Source organism: Aethalodelphis obliquidens, unplaced genomic scaffold, assembly GCF_003676395.1.
Source record: "Aethalodelphis obliquidens isolate GAN/ISIS:26980383/991018 unplaced genomic scaffold, ASM367639v1 scaffold34, whole genome shotgun sequence".
NCBI classification, from domain to species: Eukaryota; Metazoa; Chordata; class Mammalia; order Artiodactyla; family Delphinidae; genus Aethalodelphis; species Aethalodelphis obliquidens.
Window position 1 is genome coordinate 11,585,398 of NW_020837978.1, and position 23,960 is coordinate 11,609,357.

The window sequence follows — 23,960 nt, forward strand, 5'->3', positions numbered from 1 at the left end:
CTTCATCCCTGGATCTCCCGAGAAGCATGACAAGCATAAAGCAAGCCTCCGGATGGCCCTCCTGATGGACTAGAGATGGGAGTGTTTATCCTTTGCCTCAAGCTTCCTAGCGGCTGCAAATGTGGAGGAATCCCCAGGCAGGAAGCAAAGGTCCCCCCCACCCAGGTGTGCACAGCAGGTAGCCACTGTCCTATGACTTGACCTGAAGCCCACTTGGGACCGCCCACTGGGGCCACCCACCCCACAGCTGAAATCAGAAGTGACTGAGATCAGAAGTGGGAGGAGGCAACCGATACAGAGGGTTTTATGAAGAAAGATCACAACGCCCAATTTGTGTTTTTTAAAAAGACCACTCTGCCTGCTACTTGGAGAATAGATTCGAGGACAGCCGGTGGGGAGGGGAAATGGAGCCGGTGATGGTGTGGTCAAATGCTAACTTCCCAACACAGTGTGTTGATGAGACAGAGCTGAGTTTATTGCTTTCTGCGGTGAAGCAGAACAGGATTTTGGCAGTGTCTTGGGAGGGAAAAAGCAAGGTTGAATTTTATGGAGAATTTGGCTCACGATTTAAGGTAGATCTTTCAGCATGGAGGCTCGATTAGGATCATGATATAACAGTTTAGAAACTAGCAAGGTGAGAGAATTTTAAGGCAAGGGGTTCAAAGAATATGGGGGCGTGAAATGTCTGTTGATGCTTTATAGCATCGATGGATCTTCCAGGAGGTTCCTGTAAGAAACAACCAAATTCTTTGCCTGGGGAAGTATCTCCTGGAAAAGTAAAGTCAGGCTAATGAAGACAAAGGAATAGTAAATTCATATTAATGTGGACAGTTCTGGGAGAGGAAGGGTCTTTCAGTTCTCTGAGTCCTGGCTCTCTGTGAGGGTGGACAGCTTCCCTTCTCTGTATCTTGTTCTAAAGAGGGAGCCCTGAGGATGGAGAGAAGTCAATGAATTCTCAACATATTTAAGAGCCAGAAAATACAGAGCTTCCTGTTGGGCCAGATTGTGAGATAGAGATGGAGAAGAAACACCACCACCTAGAAATCTCACTAAGACACTGCAATGTAGGTGCCAAGTAAGCTTGGGCTAGAGGCATAAATTTGGATATCAGTAGTAGGTAATTATTACTTAAGGGCTTCCCTGGTGGCGCAGTGGTTAAGAATCCACCTGCCAATGCAGGGGACACGGGTTCGAGCCCTGGTCTGGGAAGATCCCACATGCCGTGGAGCAACTGGGCCCGTGAGCCACGACTACTGAGCCTGCGCGTCTGGAGCCTGTGCTCCGCAACAAGAGAGGCCTCCATAGTGAGAGGCCCGCTCACCACGATGAAGAGTGGCCCCCGCTTACCACTAGAGAAAACCCTCGCACAGAAAAGAAGACCCAACACAGCCAAAAATACATATACATTAAAAAAAAAAAAGTCCCTCTTAAAAACTGCCAAAATACACACCCTAACGAATACTGCCTTTCAAAGTGAACCTGAAAAATAAAACAATTACAGTGATTAAAAAAAAAAAATGATTATTTAAAACTAAGGAAGTGTAGAAAGTCCCCTAGTGAGAGCTACCTTCTCCCAGAGCTTGTATATCATCAGACAGATAAAAGAAGAGGGTCCAAGGACTAAATCCTGGGTGTTTCTAAGACTCAGAGGCACGGTAGTTAAGTATCAGTTCAGAATGTTTTTATTTGATGGCAAATAACAGAAAATTCTTGTTGGGTGTTTAGGTGAGGGTGTATTCTTGTCACATAACGTGAACTCTGGACCTTGGCAGCCCAAGGATGGTGCAGCCGATCCATAACATCTCGGGGACCCAAGTTCTTCTATCTTCCTCTTCTGCGGTTTTTGGCACGTAGGTCTCTATCCTCGAGCTTGTGGCTTCATGGTCACAAGATGGCAGCTGTACCTTTGGGTGCAGGACCACAATCCAGGTAGGAAGCAGGAGGGACACAGGGCAAGCCCTCTCCTTTCAATCGAGAAATGAAAGCTGTCCTGGAAGCCTTTACGCAGCCAGCTTCTTCATTGTCCAGAGCACACATCCTCCCAACTCCAAGTGAGTCCAGAAAAGGAAGTCTTCTTAGCTGGGCAGCTTGCTGACCTGAACAACGCTGGGCTTGTATTTGTCAGGAAGAAGGAAGGACGGAGTATTGCATACACAGCTGGTAATAGAAAGAACCCGGGAAGGGGCCTGCGTGGTGGCCAGAGAGGGGAAAGGAAAACACTGAGAGTGTGTGATGTTCCCCAAACCAAAGGAGGACATTCTTTCAAGAAGGAGGGATCAACTGGGTCAAATATTCCTAAAGAATCTGAAAAAGATTGGGAGGGGAGAGAGTCCAGTGGATCTGGCAACACGGAGGTCACTGGGGATGATGACAAGAGCAGGTTCTGTGACGAGGTGGGCATGGAGCCCCGGGGAAGTACGTGGAGGAAAGGATGGGATGTGAGGAAGTGTGGGCTAGTTTTATTTTAGAGCTTTGGCCTTGAAAGGGGTGGTTGGGAGGAAAAAGAGGCGTAAAAAGGGAAGGATGTGTTAAGATGGAAAATATTGCCATCTATCTCACTAAATTGTCTTGAGGATACAACAAATATCAAATAGTTTTAATATCTATTTTAAAACATTCAGTTTCAGGGCCTCCTAAGCCCATTTCTTCCCAAAGCTATATAGCATGGTGCACAGAATAAGCTTTGGAGTCAGAAAGAGTTAGGTTTGAAACCTAATTCTGCCTAGCTGTGTGATCTTAAGCCAGCTGCTTAACCTCTCTGAATCTGTTTGCTCCTAAGTAAAATGGGACCATCATGGCTCGAAAGCCATGAAAGTATAGTTGCCTGCGAAGTACCCATCACAGTGCCTGGTACAGAGTAAATCATCAATAAGTGGTACTAAACAGTCTTCTTGCAGGCCAGATCTAGCATTGATATATCAAGGGGCTAAATGAAATTCCCACGAGACAGAGATAACAGACGCTTAATAACGTTTTATAATTTCCTTTGAGCCAAAGCACAGGAAGACAGTCAGGCCCCATATAGCCATACTCCCTTAATGCGCACAACCCAACTTACTCCTTCATGTTTCCCTATTTGTAACATGGCAGAAAATCATGTACCTGCTTGTCTCTCTGAGGCTCAAAGTGTAGCCAGAGGGCTGAGCAGCAGCTGAGCATCTGCCCCCTCCTTGAAATTCAGGGTCAGCAGGAGGACAGACAGGCAGGAACGTTCACAAGGGAAGAAAGTTCTTCGCAAGGCAGATGGAAGAACAAATATTAAAGCAAGAAAACACATGGATGTGTGTGGATGAAAAAGTACGTGTCACGAGAGCGCTCATCACGTGAGCTAACTTTGTATTATTATTACTTCATTATAATTACGATGGTGTTTACCTTTATTAGGCTTAGCCCTTTGTCTGAAGCTGAATGTGGGGAAAGGGGTGGATCTCAGCAGGAGATTCAGAAGGCGTTTCTAGAGTGAAATGAAGGATTCTAAGGTCTCTCTCCTGCACGCCACTCCGAATGACTCTGGGCTCTGATAGGTCTGACAGCATTACTGAGTATTGATGAAGATGCTTGGCTTGCGGGGTTTCCAGAAGGGAACGGGGCCCACGGTGCTGCCTCACCCTCGGCCCAGCAGCCCAAAGAGCCCAAACACTGGAGTCAAACACTCTAGGTTCAAATCCTGGTTCCACCCCTTAGCAGTCAGGTGCCCTCGGGCAAGTTTCTTTTTTGTTTGTCTGTGGTTTTGTTTTTGTTGTTTGGCATCCCTGGATGGGTTCGAAGCCCTCAGGCAAGTTTCTTAACCTTTCTGAGCCGTCAGTGTCTTTAACAGTAAATGGAGGTGGTGAAACCAACATCAGTTTCATTATGAAGATTAAGGAAATCTCAGACACAGAGGGCCTGGCGCAGTGCCCAGCACGGAGCTGGTGCTCAGGCATTTCTTGCCCTCTGAGCCCTTTTTCCCCAGCGTATGTCATCTGCTCCCCTTCCGGACACATATGTGTCCCACGCATACGGCCCTAGGGATGGGATGACGAGTAGCGAGGCTTCTTGTGTTCTCCGGGAAGCAGATGCTGGTACGGGGTTTCACAGGGAAAACCTATGAAAGAAAAGGGCAGGAGCAGGACGGGGCAGGGGGAGTCTTCAGATCAGAATGAAGATGTGACCAACCCTCTCCAAGCCAAGGGAGCCCTGGAGCAGAGAACACCCACTAGAGGAGTACCTCCTGGGGCAGAAAGAGCCCAGCCCTTGGAACACCGCCGGGCTCTGTCTGTGACCCTGGGCTGCTGGGAGAAGCCAGCCTCTAGCTGAGATGGGTCCCAGAGGAGACAGCTAGGGGCTTTCAGCCCTGCAGCCTGTCCTTCCTTAAAGGCGCATCTCTGGTTTGTCATGCCTCTGAAAACGAAATTATTTTTAACACACGCTAGAAAATGCTTCTTAAAAAAACTTAGGAAATCGCTTCTCAGCCTTTTGGCTAAGATCAAGTGTAAAAAACACTAGGAAAAGGACGTTGGAGGATTTCCTAGTGTTCCCAGTGCTGGATCAGTGGTAGCAACTGATGGAGAAGATAGAAGGGAGGATGGAGAGGATAGAAGGGAGGAAGGAGAGGAAAGGAAGGTGCAGGAGGCAGAGAAGGGTGAGAAGAAGAGTAAACTAGGAGGGGCGGGGTGAGAAGCTGCAGTAACCAGCCTTCTGTGATTCCCCGGCTTTTGGAGGTGGACCTGAGCTGGGCTAAGGGGGAGCAATGAACCCTAAGAACTCGCATCACTCTCTCTTCCAAGAGCAGACGAACTGCCACCATGTACATCTCCCCGACAGGAGAGTCGGGGACTCCTTGGCAAAGAAAGCCGTCCTACTAAGAAGGAAGGAAAGAAACATGATTGGGAGAAAGCCACACATCGTTTACCCTCTAATCTTATTTGAGCCCTCCTTAAGGAAGCCATTTCACTCCTAACAACAATGTTTACCAAGAGCTAACTATGTCCTGTGCTGAGCACTTCATGTGCATGATCTTAATCTTTACAACAACCATTGCTTGACGATAATGCTATTAGACCCATTTAAGAGATGAGGAAACTGAGACTTTCTAGTTATTTTAGTGTGACAAGGTTAACTAGTTTGCCCAAGACTATGTAGTCAAGCACAGGCATAGTCTCCATTTGAACCCAGGTCCTCTGATTCCCAAAAGCCTGTGCTCTTAATCTCAGAAGATCTTACCCATGTGGCAGGTTAGTAATAAGTTAGTAACAGGTACACCTCTTACTGAGGTCCAGTGTGACACGTGAACCTTCCAGAGTTCACTCAGCTGAAGTCCACACTCAGTTGAGGTTCTGTTGCAATAGATAGAGCATAGGCCTAAAAGCCCAAAGCCCAGGGTGCCAGTTCATTTCTGAGTCAAGGAATAGTGTTCTGCGCAGGTCCCAGTAAATCTTATCAACCTTGTTTTTTCTCCCTTATCTTTGAATTGAGGAGACACATGCAATGATCTCTAAGATTCCTTCCAGCTATGTAGTTATTCATTATCAAGGGTGAATAACCCCCAAATAATTCCAGGCTAAGTCAGGACTAAGTATATGGCCCAAGGCACTTGGACATGTCTTGTTTTCTAAGGAGAAAACAGGGCAAATATTGCTGCAGACCATTGTATCAATGCAGGCTGTTAATGGAGAGTCAGATCAGGGTGAGTTTGTTTTCTCCTGATTATGCGTAAGACCTTTCCCTGTGCAAGGGGCCGATCTGACAGTCTCCTCTGCGAGAGCCAGACCTCTCTCCCTTAGGAGAACACACTCATTTCCCCCTTTATAAAGGGAAAAGCCTCACACGCCCAAGCCTGAAATCCTTCCAGCTTAGATGTGCTTTGGGCCTACAGAGTCTTTTATTCCCTCTTTCATGAAATGAGTCATGATTAATAATAGCCAGGGGGTGAGGAATTACAGTCATGCCTTATTACTGAAGATGCGTCTTCACCCCAGCCGATGACGAAGCATTTCATCAACTGGAAGTGAGACTCAGCCGCAGAATTTCGCTCTCACATCCCCAGAGAAGGGCTGTTACAAGGTGTTTGGGAGAGCAGAGGAAGTACAGCCCAGTTAGTCAACTGTGTCTGTCCATCCACCTCCTATTTAACTCATGATTCAGCTCTTGACCCCCCAAAACCATTTTTCTTTCTTTCTTCCTTCCTTCCTTCCTCTCTCTCTCTCTCCCACTCCCTCCCTCCCTCCCTTTCTTTTTCATTCCTTTTCTTTCTTCCTTTCTTTATTTTTTCTTTTAATTTATTTTAGTTTTGGCTGTGTTGGGTCTTCATTGCTGTGCGTGGGCTTTCTCTAGTTGCGGTGAGCAGGGGCTACTCTTCATTACAGTGCACGGGCTTCTCATGGCGGTGGCTTGTCTTGTTGTGGAGCACGGGCTCTAGGCGCACGGGCTTCAGTAGTTGTGGCACGCCCACTTCAGTAGTTGTGGCACGCGGGCTCAGTAGTTGTGGCTCATGGGCTCTAGAGCGCAGGCCCAGTAGTTGTGGCGCATGGGCTTAGATGCTCCGCAGCATGTGGGATCTTCCTGAACTGGGGCTCAAACCCATGTCCCCTGCATTGGCAGGCAGATTCTTAACCACTGTGCCACCAGGGAAGTCCCTCTTTCTTTCTTTTTATTCTTCTTCTTTTTTTTTTTTTTGAAAGAGAGAAAACCCAAAAGTTAGTAGTGATCTAGGAAAATGAATCAAATTTTCTCAGAACCGATGAAAATCAGAATGGATAAAATAACACGACTTTTCCACTAAGTTATTTCCCCTTCTGGGTGTTTACCCAATCGAATAATCAATAAAAGCCAGTTATAGAGAGAGAGGCAGGTGAAGGAGGGAGGCTGAGTGGCTGCTTCTTTCCACCTTGGCTTGACTGTCTTGATCACTTCTTAGGTGATAAACCAGGCTCAACCTTAAACACAAGGGGAGGAGGAGGGTGGTAAGTCACCCACAGGCACAGGGATGCATGAAAATAAAATATAAGGAAGAAAAAAGGATTGAATCAGCATTACTGATATATCATCTCTCCAGCCACATCTCATCCTTCTGGTTTGAGAACTACTGTATTGGTCACCACCAGTGCAAATGAGGCTCATTCATTCATAGAGAGCCAGGTCTAGGCTGACCTCTTTACTAACTGGAAGCAGCGGATTGTTAAAATCTAATAAGCATACGCACGTTTGTTCTAGGAACAAATAGCTTTGGGGTACAATGCAAGATGACCTGCAATGAAAGTAAAATATTAAGTACTTAACATTTTACCATAAAGAGTTGTCTAATGTCAGATTGTGTGGGATTTGATGTCTTATCATGTGACCCAGCTTCAATTCTGTTCTGTTGTTGATTTCAGCACCTCCGCCCCACCTTCACCGCCAACCCCCTTTGCCCAGCCCCCCTCAGCGGGTCCTCCCGTTGCCTTTAAATGACTCAGAACCCACACACAGAAAAAAGGAAGTCTGTTTTAGATTCACGAAACTGCCCCTTCCTCTCTTTAATTACAGTGTATCCAAATGGTAAATGATTTTATTTGCATTCGAAGAATTGGGGTTGGGAAGGGGAAATTCTTCAAATCTTTCCCTAAATATTCTGACAATATAAACCCAAAGGAAGGGGAAGTCTCCAAGATTAGCAAAGGTGATGATAAACAAAACAAAATAAATGACAACCAAAAAAACCCTCCGAAATACCTTATGCCATGATCAGCAAAAGCAGCACATTATAAAAACAGGAGACTACCCCGAATCTTCTTCCCCCTTTGCCTCTTTTGTTAGACTTTCTCCTTTTGGCCCACAGGTAGGGCCTCTGGGGCTTCTTTCAGAAAACAATGGCTATTCTCTAATTTCTAAACTATTCCTTTCATCCTAAATGCTGCCAAAGACAAACAATGCGCCTCCCTCCCTGCCCCACCCTCAAGCACTTTCTTTCAGTGCTGCTGTATTTTTAATTCTCCCTAGAACTGTTTCCAAGGCTGAATGGAGTGCCCGCCGTAACATGTCTCCTGTGGCTGGGTGTCACATCTGTACTTCTTGCTTTTCCTCCACCCTTCAGGTGAAAGAGGCAAGGGGCGGCATGGGGGATGAGGCAGGCATCAAACTTGAGAAGGCCTAAGCAAAGCAGAAATCCTTTGGGTGCCCCTAGACGAGGATCAGAGCGCAGTGGAGGGAGTCTGCTTTCCCTCTCTCTGTCCAACTCGCCTCCAGAGGTGGTTTGAGTCCAAGGTTATCCAGTTAACCAAAAGAGCTCAGCGCTGGAGCCTGGAATGGAGTCTTGGATGGTTTCTTTTCATCATTTATTGGTTAAGTTTAAAAAAAAATTTTGAGGGGGTACTTCCCTGGCGGTCCAGGGGTTGAGACCTCTCGCTTCCACTGCAGCGGGCACAGGTTTGATCCCCGGTTGGGGAACTAAGATCCCGAATGCTGTGCCAAAAATAAACAAACAAACAAATAAATAAATTTTTTAATTGGCCTAGGTGCCCACAGTCTGCCAGGCGTTTATTCTAGGCCTTTGATTTACAGCAGTCCCCATGACAGACAAGGCATCTACACTTGTAGAACTTACATTCGGCTGAAGGAGACCAACAGTAATCAAATAAATGAGATATGGCTACAACAAAGAACATCCACACAGAGTAATGAACGAGAATTGGGATAGAGGTCAGAGACGGTCTTGCCAAGAAAGTGGCATTTCTGCTAAGACCTGTGGGAAGGTCTCAGATGGGGGAAGTCAGAACAGTCCTCCCCAGGAAAAGCAAGTGAAAATGCAGGAGCTCGGCTCACCACAGGGAGAAAGGAGATTCCAGTGACTGGAGCTGATTAGCAAGGGAGAAGGTTGTAGGAGATAAAGTTATAGTTAACGTGTGCTAAAGAACAAAAGTTCAGCTGGGTAAACCTTCAAGATCTTATTGGCTTGACTCAGCAATTTATGAATCAGGCAGCATGCCGTCTAGCAGATAGAAAGGAACTCTGAAGAGTTGTACAATCCGAGAGGGGTTTATAGACCCAAATGAGCAGGAACAATGCATTTGCTGATTGGTTAAAGCGAGGAACTCCCGCCGTATGGAGGAAAGGGAAGTGGTGTAGCCAGTGAGGTGACTTGTGCTGAGCAGACAAGCACTCACTGGTTGACCCAGGCCTTCCTTTTCTGGGAGAGCCAAGCATAGAAACTTAGTGACGTTTTGGTTTGCTGTTGTTGGGCTGGCCATGAGCGACTCCATCTTGGGCCCAGTCTGGTTACTTTAACAAATGGTATGTGAACTCATTTTGACTGAGAGGAATTACATCATCTGACTTTCATATTTTTAAAAGACCACTGTGGGAGTTCCCTGGTGGTCTAGTGGTTAGGAATCAGTGCTTTCACTGCTGTGGCCTGGGTTCATTTCCTGGTCAGGCCAAAAAAAAAAAAAAAAAAAAAAAGACCACCTTGACCATCTGTCCATCTGTTGAAGAATAGATTAACCAGAAGAAATAGATTAATAGATTAAACAAGCAGATTAAACAGATTAAACAGAAGAATGGATTCAACAACTTGCATACCAGTAATCCAGGTAAAAGGTAGATTAACGAGGACAATAGCGATAGGCATCATGGAAAGAAGTGGACAGATTCTGCTTCGGGGTATATTTTGGTGGTAGAGACAATAGGGCCTGATGAGATTGGCTGTCGGGGGTCTGAGAGAAAAGAATTGAAGATGACTCAAAGGAACTTACCTGGTGGCACAGTGGTTAAGAATCCAGCCACTAATGCAGGGGACACGGATTCGATCCCTGGTCCTGGAAGATCCCACATGACGCGGAGCAACTAATCCCGTGCACCACAACTACTGAGCCTGCGCTCTAGAGCCCGTGAGCCACAACTGCTGAGGCCACGTGCCACAACTACTGAGCCTGCGGGCCACAACTACTGAAGCCTGCGCACCTAGAGCCCGTGCTCCACAGCAGGAGAAGCCACCACAACGAGAAGCCCTTGCACCACAATGAAGAGTAGCCCCCGCTTGCCGCACCTAGAGAAAGCCCGTGAGCAGCAAAGAAGACCCAACACAGCCAAAAATAAATAAATAAGTAAATACAATTTTTTTAAAAAAACAGCGTGTGGAACTTGTTTAGGTTTTGATTTGAATAAACCAACTGAAGAAGAAAATCCTATAAAAGTTGAATATAGATAGCATATTAGCTGACGTTAAAGCATTATTGCTGATTTTGGTAGGTGTGAAATGGTATGATGGTTATGTTTTAGATAAAGTGATAAAGGCGCCTTATCTATTAGATAGATATAATGAGGTATTTATGGGTAAAATGGAACAATGTCTGGGATTTATTTTTAAATTCTCCAGAAAAAAAAAAAAAATAAGGGGAGGGCTTCCCTGGTGGCGCAGTGGTTGAGAGTCCGCCTGCCGATGCAGGGGACGCGGGTTCGTGCCCCGGTCCGGGAAGATCCCACATGGGCCTGTGAGCCATGGCCTCTGGGTCTGCATGTCCGGAGCCTGTGCTCCGCAACGGGAGGGGCCGCCGCAGTGAGAGGCCCGCGTACCACAAAAAGTAAAACAATTAAAAAATTTTAAAGTAATAGAAAGGAAATCTTAATAACTAAATACTGTAAAGAAAAATACAAATGTCAAGTACAACTTTCAGTTTTTCCGTAAACTGGACTGTTGTCCCAGAGACCACATGGGGCAAAAGCAGCAGGCTGGTATGTCATCAGCAGAATGGATCCTGTCTCCCTTGTTTCTCCAATGAGCTATATAGCCCTGGAAGCCTATACAACCTCTGCTTCCAAACCTGTAACATAGAAACATACCACCACCTTCCTATTCATCTCGTAGAACTGTGGTGAGAATCAAATGGATATGAAACCCAGACGTGAAATCCCCTCTGAAAAAGTAAAAACATTTACAAAAGCAAGGCATTTGTTTTTATTACCCAGCAGGGACAAACATTGGAGTTGTTTGGGAATTTTTAACATTGGGGTTGATGAAGAGTTAGAGACGTAGATTGTTATAAATTGACTGACTCAATTTTCAAAAGGTAAAAGTAACCTTTAATCACTGACAATTCATCACATCAAGGATTCCTCATATCCCAGGCTCATCACCCTGAATACCAGTTACTGTCCCTTCAGAGACAGTTGAGATAGAGAGAAGAAATTTAAGATTCAGAGAAGATGAAAGAAAGCTTTCAGAATGTAATATCTGCTGGGGATGATCGGGGTGGTATGAGGAAAGGATGACATGATCAAGTCTAAAAAGAATACTCCATAGTTTTAGTCCCTTATTCAGCTGGCCTTTCATTCATTCATTCAGCAAACGTTGAATAGCACCTACTGTGCAGATGGTGTGTGAGGAATATGGGATACACTCACAAGAAAGGCAGAAAGTCCCCACCTTCATGGTATATACGTCATTAAAAGTATAATGGTAGATTGTACAACACAGGGACTCTAGCCAATATTTTATAATAACTATAAATGGAATATAACCTTTAAAAATTGTGAATCACGGGAGTTGCCTGGTGGCCTAGTGGTTAGGATTCCGGGCTTTCACTGCCATGGCCTGGGTTCAATCCCTGGTCAGGGAACTATGATCCTGCAAGCTGTGAGGCATGGCCAAAAAGAAAAAAAAAATTGTGAATCACTATGTTGTACACCTGAAACTTATATGATATTGTACATAAGGCCCCTAACCTAGTCTCATGGAATCAAAGATTTCCTGGAAGAAGTGGTGTTTCCTAGAAGAAGGAAGCTGATGATGACTAGGTAGGATTAAGGAGGGTGAGAGAGTTGTGGTATAAGTGTGCAAAGGCCTAGAGTAGAAGACTAGGTGGAGTGGTGAGAGATGAGGTTGAAGATGCAGGGGCTGGGTCAGCACCATTTTAAGGAAAGTGTACTTTAAGAGTAGGGTATGGGCTTCCCCGGTGGCGCAGTGGTTGGGAGTCCGCCTGCCGATGCAGGGGACTCGTGCCCCGGTTCGGGAGGATCCCACATGCCGCGGAGCGGTTGGGCCCGTGAGCCATGGCCGCTGAGCCTGCGCGTCTGGAGCCTGTGCTCCGCAACGGGAGAGGCCGCAACAGTGAGAGGCCCGCGTTCCGCAAAAAAAAAAGAGTAGGGTATGTTTTAGCCATCATTGCTATGTAACATCTATTGCTATGTAACAAGCCACGCCAAAACTTCGTGGCTTAAAAAACAGCAACCCTTTATCTACTCATGATCCTGCGATTTGGGCTCTTCTTTGCTCCCCGGGGAGCTGGCTGGGGTGATCTGACTGGAATGGGAGAACCAAGATGGCTGGGGTTAGAATGTTCATATGGCCCCACTCATTCCTCTGGCTGCAACCTTCGGGGGCCGGCTGGTCCTCTGTTTCTCCAGCTGGTCTGTTATCATCTGGTTATCTGGCCCAAGTTTCTTTCCATGGCAGCTGACTCCCAAGTGAGGAAAAACAGAAGCTAAGCTCTTAACCCCTGGGTTTAGAAGTCCCAGAATGTCATTTTCATCACTAACAACATTCTGTTGGTAGAAGCAAGTCAGAAGGCCCAGACTCAAGAGGAGGAGAAATAGATTCCACTTTTCATGGGAAGAGCGTGCATATGGGGATGGGAGGAAGTGTTGGCGGCCGCATTCGCAGGTGATCCGCCACAGGACAGAATCAGATTTGGGTTGCGGGAAGACCAGTCTCTCTTCACTGCAGGGAATGGATTGTAGCTGGGCAGCGTGTGGGCAGGAAGGCCAGTTTGGAGGGAATTACGGTGGAACAGGCAAGAGTTGAAGGTCTAGGCTAATGGTAAGGACGGAGAGCAGTGAATGGGTTTGCAGGATGCTTTTCCAAGAGGAAGAGTCAGGTGACACCAGGGCTCCTCCTTGATTTCAGAGCAGCTGCCCCTTGTTCCACAAAACCCCAACTTAAGAAAGTTATTCTTATTCCTAAATGAACTTTATCTTTCAATAGTGCTTCAGCCCGGCTAAGGAGGTCACACAGGTAGGGTTAGCTTGACTCCATGAAATCAAGGTAGATGAACTGTGCTTAAAGAGGTCAGGCAGGGACACTCGGCATACGTGCAAGCATCAGAGAGGCAGCGTGGCTGGTGGCTTGAAAGAGTCTATGGGGGGCTTCCCTCGTGGCACAGTGGTTAGGAACCTGCCTGCCAATGCAGGGCACATGGGTTCGAGCCCTGGTCCAGGAAGATCCTACATGCCATGGAGCAACTAAGCCTGTGCACCACAACTACTGAGCCCATGTGCCACAACTGCTGAGCCTGCACTCTAGAGCCCATGTGTCACAACTACTGAGCCTGTGTGCCACAACTACTGAACCCACATGCCACAACTACTGAGCCCATGTGCCACAACTACTGAAGCCCACACACCTAGAGCCCGGGCTCCGCAACAAGAGAAACCACCAGAATGAGTGCGCCCGTGCACCGCAACAAAGAGTAGTCCCCGCTCACCACGACTTGAGACAGCCCGCGCGCAGCAACGAAGACGCAACACAGCTAAAAATGAATAAATTAAATAAATAAATTTTTAGAAAGAAAAAGAGTCTATGGGAGGCAGAGCGGTCAGCTGGCCTCACCTCAGCCCACTGCTTCTCTGTCTCCGGTGGAGAGGAGCCAGGGTCAGGCTTTTCTTTCTCTCCTTGATCCCACACTGTGAGGCTTTCCGCACTTGAGCGAGCGGGAGAGTCAGGCTGACCTATGTTCTCTCTCGCCGGTAGTCCTAGCCACCAGCCCGAGCAGGACATGAAAATATCTGAGGTCGGTGAGTGTCAGTGAGGCTGCAGAAACTTTAGTTCCTGTCCCCAGAGAGCAAGAGTCTGTTTAGAAAGCTTTTGCTCTAGGAAACTGAGCCAGGGAGGCCTGGGATGTCAGACCTATGATCTCCTCCGACAGGTCCGTTGGGAAGCCCTGATTTGTGGAGCAAGGACTGCGGAGAAAAACAGAAGAAGTCCAGCCAGCCAGGTGAGGTTCCCAAGCTTCCCCTTCCCCTGTGACACGGATGACAAGACAGAAACATCGGGCAGAACAGCCTCCCCCAGCGCACTTCCTCACCTTGGCACCTGGCACTGAAAATCTGGAACAAGTCGGTTGTTTATTGATCCCTTAGGCTCTTGGGTCATTTTAGGTTGTATAAATAGATGCACCTCGATCTTGTGCAAGATACAAAACTGGGCTCTTTTTTTTTTTTTCCTCCAAGCAGTGAAACTAAATTTTAAGGGAAGAAGAAACAGCTATAGAAACCAAACAAAGCAGCTCAAGAGAACAAACAACGCGTCCAAAACTGAAATCATCGTCTTTCCCCCACCCCCAGTTTCCCCTCCGAACTTCCTTATTTCTCTCAACAGTAACAGCATTCTCTGAGCTGCCCAAGCTCAAAAAACTATATATTTTAAATGTTGACCCTTTTCTGTCCCTCGACCCACATAACCACTGGCATCAAGTCTTGCTGGTCCTTCGACTCAAAGGCTCTGTGACGTTCCCACAATCCTCCTCTCCCCCAGGGTCTGGCCTTTCACCCTTCACCCTTCTAAATGCCTTGCTGGCATGTCCCCTCCTTTCAGACTCCCATTAGAGTATCCTCTTCAAACTGCTACCCTGGCCACGTCCCACCCGTCATCCCGTCATGATCTCACGTCTGCCCGTCTCTCCAAGACTCACCTCTGGTCATTTGCTCATGTCCACCTTTGCCAAATCCAACCAATCTGCTTGTAATCCCTTCACTGCCCCCTGCTCCCTCTTGCTTTGGTGCCTCTGCGCCTGCTGTTCCTCTGTCCACTTCTGCACCTTGCTAAAGCCACTCAGTCCTAGTGTCCCTTGCTCCGGGAAGCCTTCCCTGATAGCCCAGGCTGGAAATCCCCAACTTTTCTACCGTGGTGTTGATGTCGCTGTGTTAGGATATTCTGCCTCTGTCACTAGACTGTGAGCTCCTTCAGGGAAGAGCAGCTCTCTTCCATCTCGGGACCCAGAGGAAGAGCCCATAAGTGGGGCTGAACGACTGAGCCCCTTCTGACTGTTTTTTCCTTCTCTCCTTCCCCATGTCCAATTCCTTCTGCACAAGACTCACAATCTACCCCTATCCGCCCTGCCCGCAAAACAAAATAAAACAAAACAAAGCATACACTTAAGGGAAAAATTCTTAGCAAAGCTGCCATTCATGGCTCTCCGGGAACTACCTACTCCAACCCTTTCCACTCTAACCCTCTCCCCACTTCACAGGCACCCGCATAGCAGGGCTATCACCCTAAGGCTCCTTGACTCTGTCCATATCTTGCTCCAGGCCACCCAGTCCCCTGGTTCCAGCCCTCTTCTCCCTTTCCCCATTGTTCCGGGCCAGGCTAACCCTCTCCAAGGGTTTTGAAATCCTGCTCAAGCTCCACCCCCTCTCCACCCACTGGATGGCTCTCTATCCCTCTTTTCTGAATCCTGTGGTCTTTATTAATCTAATCTAAATCTTTATTTGTACTTACCCGTATGCAACCTCATGCTGTTCTTTCTTGAGGGTATATTTTTGTTCCAACTAGATTCTAGGGCAAGGGTCATTTCTTACAGGACTTTTTACTCCTGTCAATATCAATTATCAGGCACATTACAGGCCCTTAATGTATATTTCACAAATCATAGGAAGATATAAAATCATGGAAATATACAATCCAGCAAGAACAATATTAAACTTTTATCTTTAGCATGAAGTCAAGAGTTGGGCAGGAAGTAGAAAAGAGGGACCTGCCTTGCCTTCAGGGAGTTTACATCTTAATGAAGGGAGCTAAGACAATCACAGATTAATGCCTATTAACACAAGTGATTAAAAAAAAAACTACAGTTGTAAAGAGAGTTATTTATATAGAGATTTACTAGGTAATTTCGGAAACTGAAATCAAGAGAGGAGCTGTCTGGCCAAACTCAGTTCAGATCCTTTTCCAGTTTCCACATCACTCTCCCAAACCTCTGGGCACTAAAACATCTACACAAGAAGTTCTCAAACTGAACTTCCCTAGTAGCACAGTAGCTATGAATCCGCCTGCCAGCGCAGGGGACACGGGTTCGAGCCCTGGTCCGGGAAGATCCCACGTGCCGCGGAGCAACTAAGCCCGTGCACCACAACTACTGAGCCCACGTGCCACAACTACTGAAGCCCGTGTGCCTAGAGCCTGTGCTCCGCAACAAGAGAAGCCACCGCAGTGAGAAGCCCGCGCACCGCAACGAAGAGGAGCCCCCGCTCGCCGCAACTAGAGAAAGCCCGCGCACAGCAATGAAGACCCAACGCAGCCAAAAATTAATTAATTAAAAAAAAAAAGAATTTCTCAAAACTACATGAGTATCACACCCTCAAAGGGCTTGTTAAAACACACATCGCTGTGCCCTGCCCCTAAAATTCTCATTCACTGGGGCTGGGGTAGAGAGCCCAAGAATTTGCAGTTCTTCCAAGTCCCAGGTGATTCTCATAGGGCTAGTCTGGGGCAGCACACACACGTGGAGAATCACTAGACCAGACCATTTTGGAACCTAATCACGGAGATTATTAAGTTTTCGGTTGATACTTTTTTTTACTTGTGTGCCTATCTTTTCTTTCAGATAGACTGCAATCTCCCACAGGACAGGGACTATTTTATCATTGTTTTTCTAACCTCCTCAAATCCTAGCACAGTTAGACACAGCATGTAATTTAATACATCTGTGAAAGCTGGAGAAGAAAGGAAATTGGATCCTTCGTGGCCAAAATAAAGGCAAAAGAAAATATTTTCATTCTTTCAAGTCTTGGTCCAATTAAAGGAAATAAGTAGTACCAGTATTCATACTAGTGCCTTCCAAGTCAGCCCATTCTCCTCAATAGCACTGAATCCTTCTCGAATTAAAAGGATCATCAGTGAGATCTGTATATCATGACTCATCCACTCATTCATTCACCCCCAACCCGGCACCAATTTGAATCAGTTTAAACATGACTGAGCAGCGCTCTAAAGGATTTATCACATTTGCAATAGGAAAAAACAATCTGTTTGGCAGGAAACAAATGATATTACGGGGCCCAAAGGTGAGTAATTGGCCCTAATGACTTGGAAATAAATTTGAATTCGCACTGAGTAGGCTGTATAAATATCTAGTACCGTATAACTGAATGCCCGGTGCTTCTGGGAGGGGGAGCAAGAGGGTTGGGAGGGGTGGGACGAGGGGAGCAGAGAGCGTTGTTGTCTGTTGCCCCCTCATAGCTCATGCTGCCCCACTTTCTTCTCCTCCCCAAGCAGGTTAAAGGAATTGCTGAAGTGAAGAAAGTGGCAATTCACAGCCTATTAACCTTGGATTTTGGAAGGTGTGCCACTCCCATGATTCTCCTCTGCAGCTGGTTTTAACGTCATAGCTGTGAAAGATTCACCTCCAGGTCAGTTCTGAGAATTATGTGTTGGGCTAAGACTGACAAGAATTGGAAGAATTTCCTGGGGGTCCCGGAAAGGTAACTCAGTTGAAGAAAGACTCCTTTGTGGACCAGAGAGGCCAAATGTATGATGGTCACTGGTATCTGGGATTTATGTCATGCCTTCCCCCCAAGTGTTCAGAGGAATGGGTACAGTGAGAATGGACTTTGTTCAGGGACATTCATTGATTGCATCACTCCAAAAATATTGATTGAGGACCGGTTCCACCCTTCATTTGGAGCTTCTACCCTCTTGGAGTTTGCAGTCTGGAATATCTTTCTAAGCTGGGGTGACCATCCTTGATGGTTTGCTCAGTACTTTCAGTGCTAATACCAGGAAAGTCTCAGACAAACCGAAAGGTAGACTCTTACCTGGACCCACCATTCCCTGGTCAGGGCTGTCATTCGTGAACTTAGGCTCAAGAATTCATAATAAATGACTCTGCTTCATAATAAAAATTTCAGAAGTATATCTGTGTCACATACTAAAGGATATCTACAATGATACCTGTGTTTCTGTATGATTTTTCCTTTCAGTTGGCTTTTTTATTTCTAATTTTTTTCTCCTCATCAAAATCCATACTAGAGTACATGACAATTTGCTCCACTGTGTTGATAAGAAAGCTGAGATATAAAAGATACTTTATTAAAAGTATCATACATATCAACACTTCCTTATTTTGTTTCCTGAGACCTTGCTAGAAGTCTGGTTTGCTAATCTCTAATGCTTAATTCCTGATAACGTATTAATGACTGATAACAGTGTAATAATTCTCTTGTAGAACTTTCGTTTAAAAATAGATCCCTAGATCTTAGAGTGCCTTATCCCAAAGGGAGAAATTTTCTTTTCTTTTCAAGAATGATATTCTAATGGTAGAACTCTAACTATGTGGGCCAATTCACTACTTAAAAGGGCAGCAAATGATCTATGGTCAACCTTGACCTTAGATTGGAGAAAGGAGATATTTAAGTGCCTCTCTTCACCTAGATAATGATTTGGGCTGTGGATAAGTAACATAAGTCCGTTACTTTTGTGGATGTAAAGGTCATTATGTTGGACTTTCACAATTTTTTTTTTTTTCTAAACCATAATTTTAATTTAATTTTTTGGCCGTGCCACGTGGCATGGGGGATCTTAGTTACCTGATCAGGGATCAAACCCGAGCCCCCTGCAGTGGGAGCACGGAGTCCTAACCACCGGACCGCCAGGGAATTCCCTTAAAATTATTGATGACTATTATAAAAATTGAAGTTGGGCTTAAATAATACTCTATTACAGTATAAGCCCATCTGCTAAGCCAGCAAAGTCAAATACTTTGGCTGCTTCTTTATTTAAAAGTTTGGGGAGGAGAAGAAAAATTTTTAGGCAGAAAAAGACATTCAACCTTTTTGGAACTCATCTTTCCCCATTCTTTAGGAGAAAGAACTCTCAGCTGATTGATGGTGCTGGATCTTGGGAAAAAGCAGGAACCTAGGATGAAAGCTGGAGGGGACAAGGTAGTTTGCTCAAAAGGGACGCCTTTGTCCCAGATGTGGATATTGGACCCATCCTTGGGCCACAAGTGGACGCCTAGCAAAGTGACTTGTCCAACGTCACAAAAAACTGAGACTAAACCCCAAGCCTTCAGATTCCCAGTATAATCTCGCCTGTAAGCTATACTATATTGAATAACCACCCTGATGTTATAGTTTTTCTCTTTGTATCTGTATTTGTCTACAATCATAAATGCCCAAAACCCTCTAAGATACCATACACTGTTTTTTTTTTTTTTTAATGTTGAGCCATCTTTTAATTTATTTRTTTTTATTTTTGGCTGTGCTGGGTCTTCGTTTCTGTACGAGGGCTTTCTCTAGGTGTGGCAAGCGGGGGCCACTCTTCATCATGGTGCGCGGGCCTCTCACTGTCGTGGCCTCTGTTGTTGCAGAGCACAGGCTCCAGACGCGCAGGCTCAGTAGTTGTGGCTCACGGGCCTAGTTGCTCTGCGGCATGTGGGATCTTCCCAGACCAGGGCTCGAACCCGTGTCCCCTGAATTAGCAGGCAGATCCTCAACCACTGTGCCACCAGGGAAGCCCCCGTACACTGTTTGAAAGCCCTCACCTCCTTTATCTTATGCACATGCACACGTGGACACAAAAAGACATTGCCATTTTGTAGTAATAAAGGCCTGATTGTGACACTGTGGGTCCCCTTGCCTTGTCCTGCATTTCTGGACTTCACCTGGGTTCAGTGCCTCCTCCCTTTTTCTCAGCCCAGGTGCCCTTCCTGTCTGAGGACTGTTGGGCTCCACTTTGCTCACTTAGGAGGGCTGCAAGTATCCAGAAAGGTGAAAGTGCAGAGAAAGGGGAGCATTCTAAGCAGGCCCTGGGTACTCTTTGGATGGATGAATGAATGAATGAACAAATGAAAGCTAAAAGGAGAGAAAAGAAAAAAAGAGAGGAGGCTGAGCTTCCAGATTCTTGGGGCTGAGGATGAGTAGACGGGGGTGGAGTTAAGGAATGGGGCCTCTTCTGCAGTCTCCCAGGAGGCTCAACACCAGAGCAGCTCATGGCCAGCCCTCAGCTGAGTAGAGCCTAGAGGCCCCCTACTTCCTTCAGACGTCTTCGCTGACGTTCCTTTCATGAGGGAAAACTCAGTGCTTTGTATGCATGTTTTGAGGATAGGATTTGTTTTATTCAATTTCATATCCTTAGTAAATGTTCAACAAATGTTTTTTTTTTTTTTTCAGTGAATGCTTGACAACTGAAAGACAGACATCTAGAAATTAATAATCCACTAATTTCTAGTCACAGTATAACTGCTGGTGTCCAAATCTCTTCTGTTTTACTGTGTGTGTGTGTGTGTGTGTGTGTGTGTGATCAGAAAGAAACGTGGTCCCGGGTTTCTGTAAAGGTATGGATGAATCTGGGGTTTTGGAAACATTAAGATTTCAGGAAAGAACATAAACTCTGCAGATGTTACAGTTTTGCAGGAGATGGGCTCTGGTTTTGTTTAGCAGCATATGGATTCATAGGCGCCATGGGCAGAGGGTCGGATGGAGATTAACCAGCATCTTGGATTATGTGTCTGTGAAAACCTTGAAGTGTGGAAGTTGGGGTGAACGAGAAAGTGTAGCCCTGGACTGAGCTGGGCCGGTCTGGAATCAAATGCACCTCTGGGCTCCTGATTGGTGAAAGCTACTTTTCTCCTACGCTACTCCCTTTTGTGGCCCTGACAGAGTGAAGAGCTAATGATTCCTGTGGTGGGCTGTGATTGCTGTTGCTTATTTGCTGCCCAGAATGTTTTTCTCCCACTCCTTCTGGTAACAAATTGTGCTCCACCACCATGTCCATGGTGGGAAACAAGTTTTCTTTGGAGCTACCTTCGCTGCCTGCTGACAGAAGAAAGAAATGCTGAGATGAATGGAGAGAGAATGAGAAGCAAGGAGATGGGGGAGATGATGACATCATTTGTAGCCCTAAAACTAGGACTCCAGATTCCCCAGCTCCTTAAGCAAAGCTCTCCACCCCTTTTTTTTCCATTAGCTCTTTTCATGTGGGCTTCGTTCATCAGCGACAGAAGATGTCCTGGTTAATACAGTTCCTTTCCTCTTTCCCTGCCTACTTGGAATCTCTATGCCTCAGTTTCCTCATAATGATCCCCTGTGGTCTCGTTAATTACTGATAGATTTTTTTCCCCCCAAACACAGATTACCTGTATTATTATAAACAGTAACTTCTATTTTTAGGAACTGCAGGTTTCCCATCTTGGCTGCCTTACCAGAGTTTCTGAATCGGGGTCACCTCACTTTCAATAACACAAGACATAATCTAAGCAGAATAGTAACGATAGTCCAAAAATTTTAGAAAATCCAAAGAACCAGGGACTTTCAGTGACTTGTATAAACGAGGTCCACAGTCAACCGGTATAAAATATTATTTTACTGTATCTGGCTTGTGCTGTGGCATTTAAGTGAAGCTTGACAAATAAGACTATAAAGTCAGGGACAGGGAGCGGTGAATAACAAAAAGAACTAATGTCTCCTTGACATCACTCACTCTTAAGAAGGCTGTTTACTTCTCGGTTTACCTTCTAGTGTTTTAAAATACTCTGGCAAATCTCAGCTTGAAATAGCTGTTCTACCTTCTCTCAATAGAAGCCCCTACCTTCTAAGTACACTGGCTCACAGTTATTTATAAACCTGATGTGAGTCAAAGATTATTTTTTATATCCCTCCTCCTAACTCCCTTCCCCCTACATACCAAGATAGACCTATATAAAATTAGAAACTTCACATAAAGTATTCAGTCACTTAGGTAAGAATTATTGTCAGTCAGCAATCATTTTTGAAGCATAAATTCATCATATTGGGTGAAGCTTGTCTCTGAGACTGTTCCATGGATACCAGCTCCTTAAAAATAGGCTTCTGTGGCCAAAGTAGTTTGGAAAACTATATGCCTCTTAGGGATTTTCAACTCTAAAGTGTCTTTGGGTAAGTTAGAAATTCCAAATCTATCTCCTCAAACATCCTTTTCTTTCAGTATCTGGTAACATGGAATAGTGTGTCTTGGATCACATTTTAGAAAACCAGGGAGGTGGCCTGCACAAGGGATGCAGAGACAGGAGGCCTGGCTTTGACTCCTGGCTCTGCCACCCTACTAGTTATATGAACTTGAGCAAATCATAACCTCTTGCTATTTCATTTTCACAGTGGAAGAGTGAAGATGGTAAGACCTATCTTAATCTGGGTTGTTTTATGGGTTAAATTATATTATTATGACTGTGCTTTAAACACTATAACAAGTTATATAAATGAAAGGTATCATTAGATATCACAGAGAAACATAAGGTTGTATTAGGCAATTAATAACATACAAGTATAAAGAAATCTGCCCTAGTAATCCTTACCCAACAATTATGTATTTAAGTCTACTTAGGGGGGCCAGCACTGAGAAGGGAACAAGGAAGCAGAGTACAAAGGTCAAAGTAGGATTAGAGCATGTTGGATCCACAAATTCCTTTGGCGATAATTGAATTTAACCCTCTCATTTTATCGATGATGAAGCAGAGGCCCACAGGGGTCAAATGAATGGCTTAAGGTCACTCAGAGAGTTAACATTAGAAACATCTGATTCCTACCCAGTGATGGGCCTCACTGCCCAAGGGCGGCCTCAATATGAGACAAATCATGGCTCCGGTGAGATTTTCAATCTAAATAGGAGAGACAAGATATATAAATGACATAATCAGAAAACAAAGACAACATGGAATAAAATTTTAAAGCTCAAAAAATGGGGCTAATGGTAACCATGTGAGGTGAGAGATATGTTAATTAGTTTGACTGTAATAGCCATTTCATAATGAATATACGGGCTTCCCTGGTGGCACAATAGTTAAGAATTCGCCTGCCAGTGCAGGGCACATGGGTTCTAGCCCTGGTCCGGGAAGATCCCACACGCTGTGGAGCAACTGAGCCCGTGCACCACAACTACTGGGCCTGCGCTCTAGAGCCCATGAGCCACAACTACTGAACCCACATACCACAACTACTGAATCCCGTGCGCCTAGAGCCTGTGCTCCACAAAAGAGAAGCCACCACAATGTGAAGCCTGCGCACCTCAAAGAAGAGTAGCCCCCGCTCGCTGCAACTAGAGAAAGCCCATGCGCAGCAACGAAGGCCCAACACAGCCGAAAATAAGTAAAATAAATAAATTAAAAAATATATATATATATATACACTTGAGTGGTTAAGTTTCCACACCTCTTTAAAAAATGAATATGCATATCCAAACATCACGCTGTACACCTTAAATACGTGTGATTTTTATTCTTAAAAGATGTGGCTGAAGGAACAGGGGCAATGAGAATTCAAGAGGAGGAAGCCCAGCAGCCAGGCTGAAGTGGAGATAAGACTGGAGCTGGGCCCTTAAAGAGTATACAGCACTATGGTGGATTTGGATACTGGAAGAGGAGAAACAGTAGTGCTCCAAAACGCAATTGGAGATGATAGTCAAGAGACTAAATGGCTGGCAAAAGTCTAAATAGTCAGGCATTATAGTTTGGGTGAAATATTCATCAGTAAGCATTTACTGGACCCTGCCAAATTCTAAGAAGTTTCTGGAGCTTTGGGGAGGGGATGAGAAGTAGACAACATGGTCTCTGACTTTAGAAAGCTTATTTTTTATTTGGAGAGGAGATGGGAACATAAGACAAAATTGGAGAATGTAAGCATATACGGATATAATACGGTGGGGCAGGGAAGATGGGCTATTAAGGCAGGATTTCTGGAGAAGATGAACCTTGAGTTACTTCTTAGGAGAACCACGGCTGTGATTCATGTGTGGAAGCACGTGGGATAACGTGTGTCATCCCTGCATTAAGAGGGAAATTTCAATATGCATATAATATAGGACTGAGGATTATTCTTCTGTCCTTGGTCTTTACTTTTTTTTTTTTTTTTAATTTATTACTTTTTTTTTGCGTTACGCGGGCCTCTCACTGTTGTGGCCTCTCCCGTTGCGGAGCACAGGCTCTGGACGCGCAGGCTCAGCGGCCATGGATCACGGGCCCAGCCGCTCCGCGGCATGTGGG

The 23,960-nt window shown here is 45.5% G+C and overlaps 1 long non-coding RNA gene across 1 annotated transcript; it reads right to left on the reverse strand.

Moving 5' to 3' along the window:
* Window positions 1-1,666: 1,666 nt before the first annotated feature.
* LOC113631766 (uncharacterized) lies at window positions 1,667-14,680 on the reverse strand. The gene is made up of 2 exons (XR_003437563.1): window positions 14,640-14,680; window positions 1,667-4,084 (listed from the first exon to the last, which is right to left on the reverse strand). It is a non-coding gene; the product is annotated as an uncharacterized LOC113631766 (long non-coding RNA).
* Between the last annotated feature and the right edge of the window lie 9,280 nt (window positions 14,681-23,960).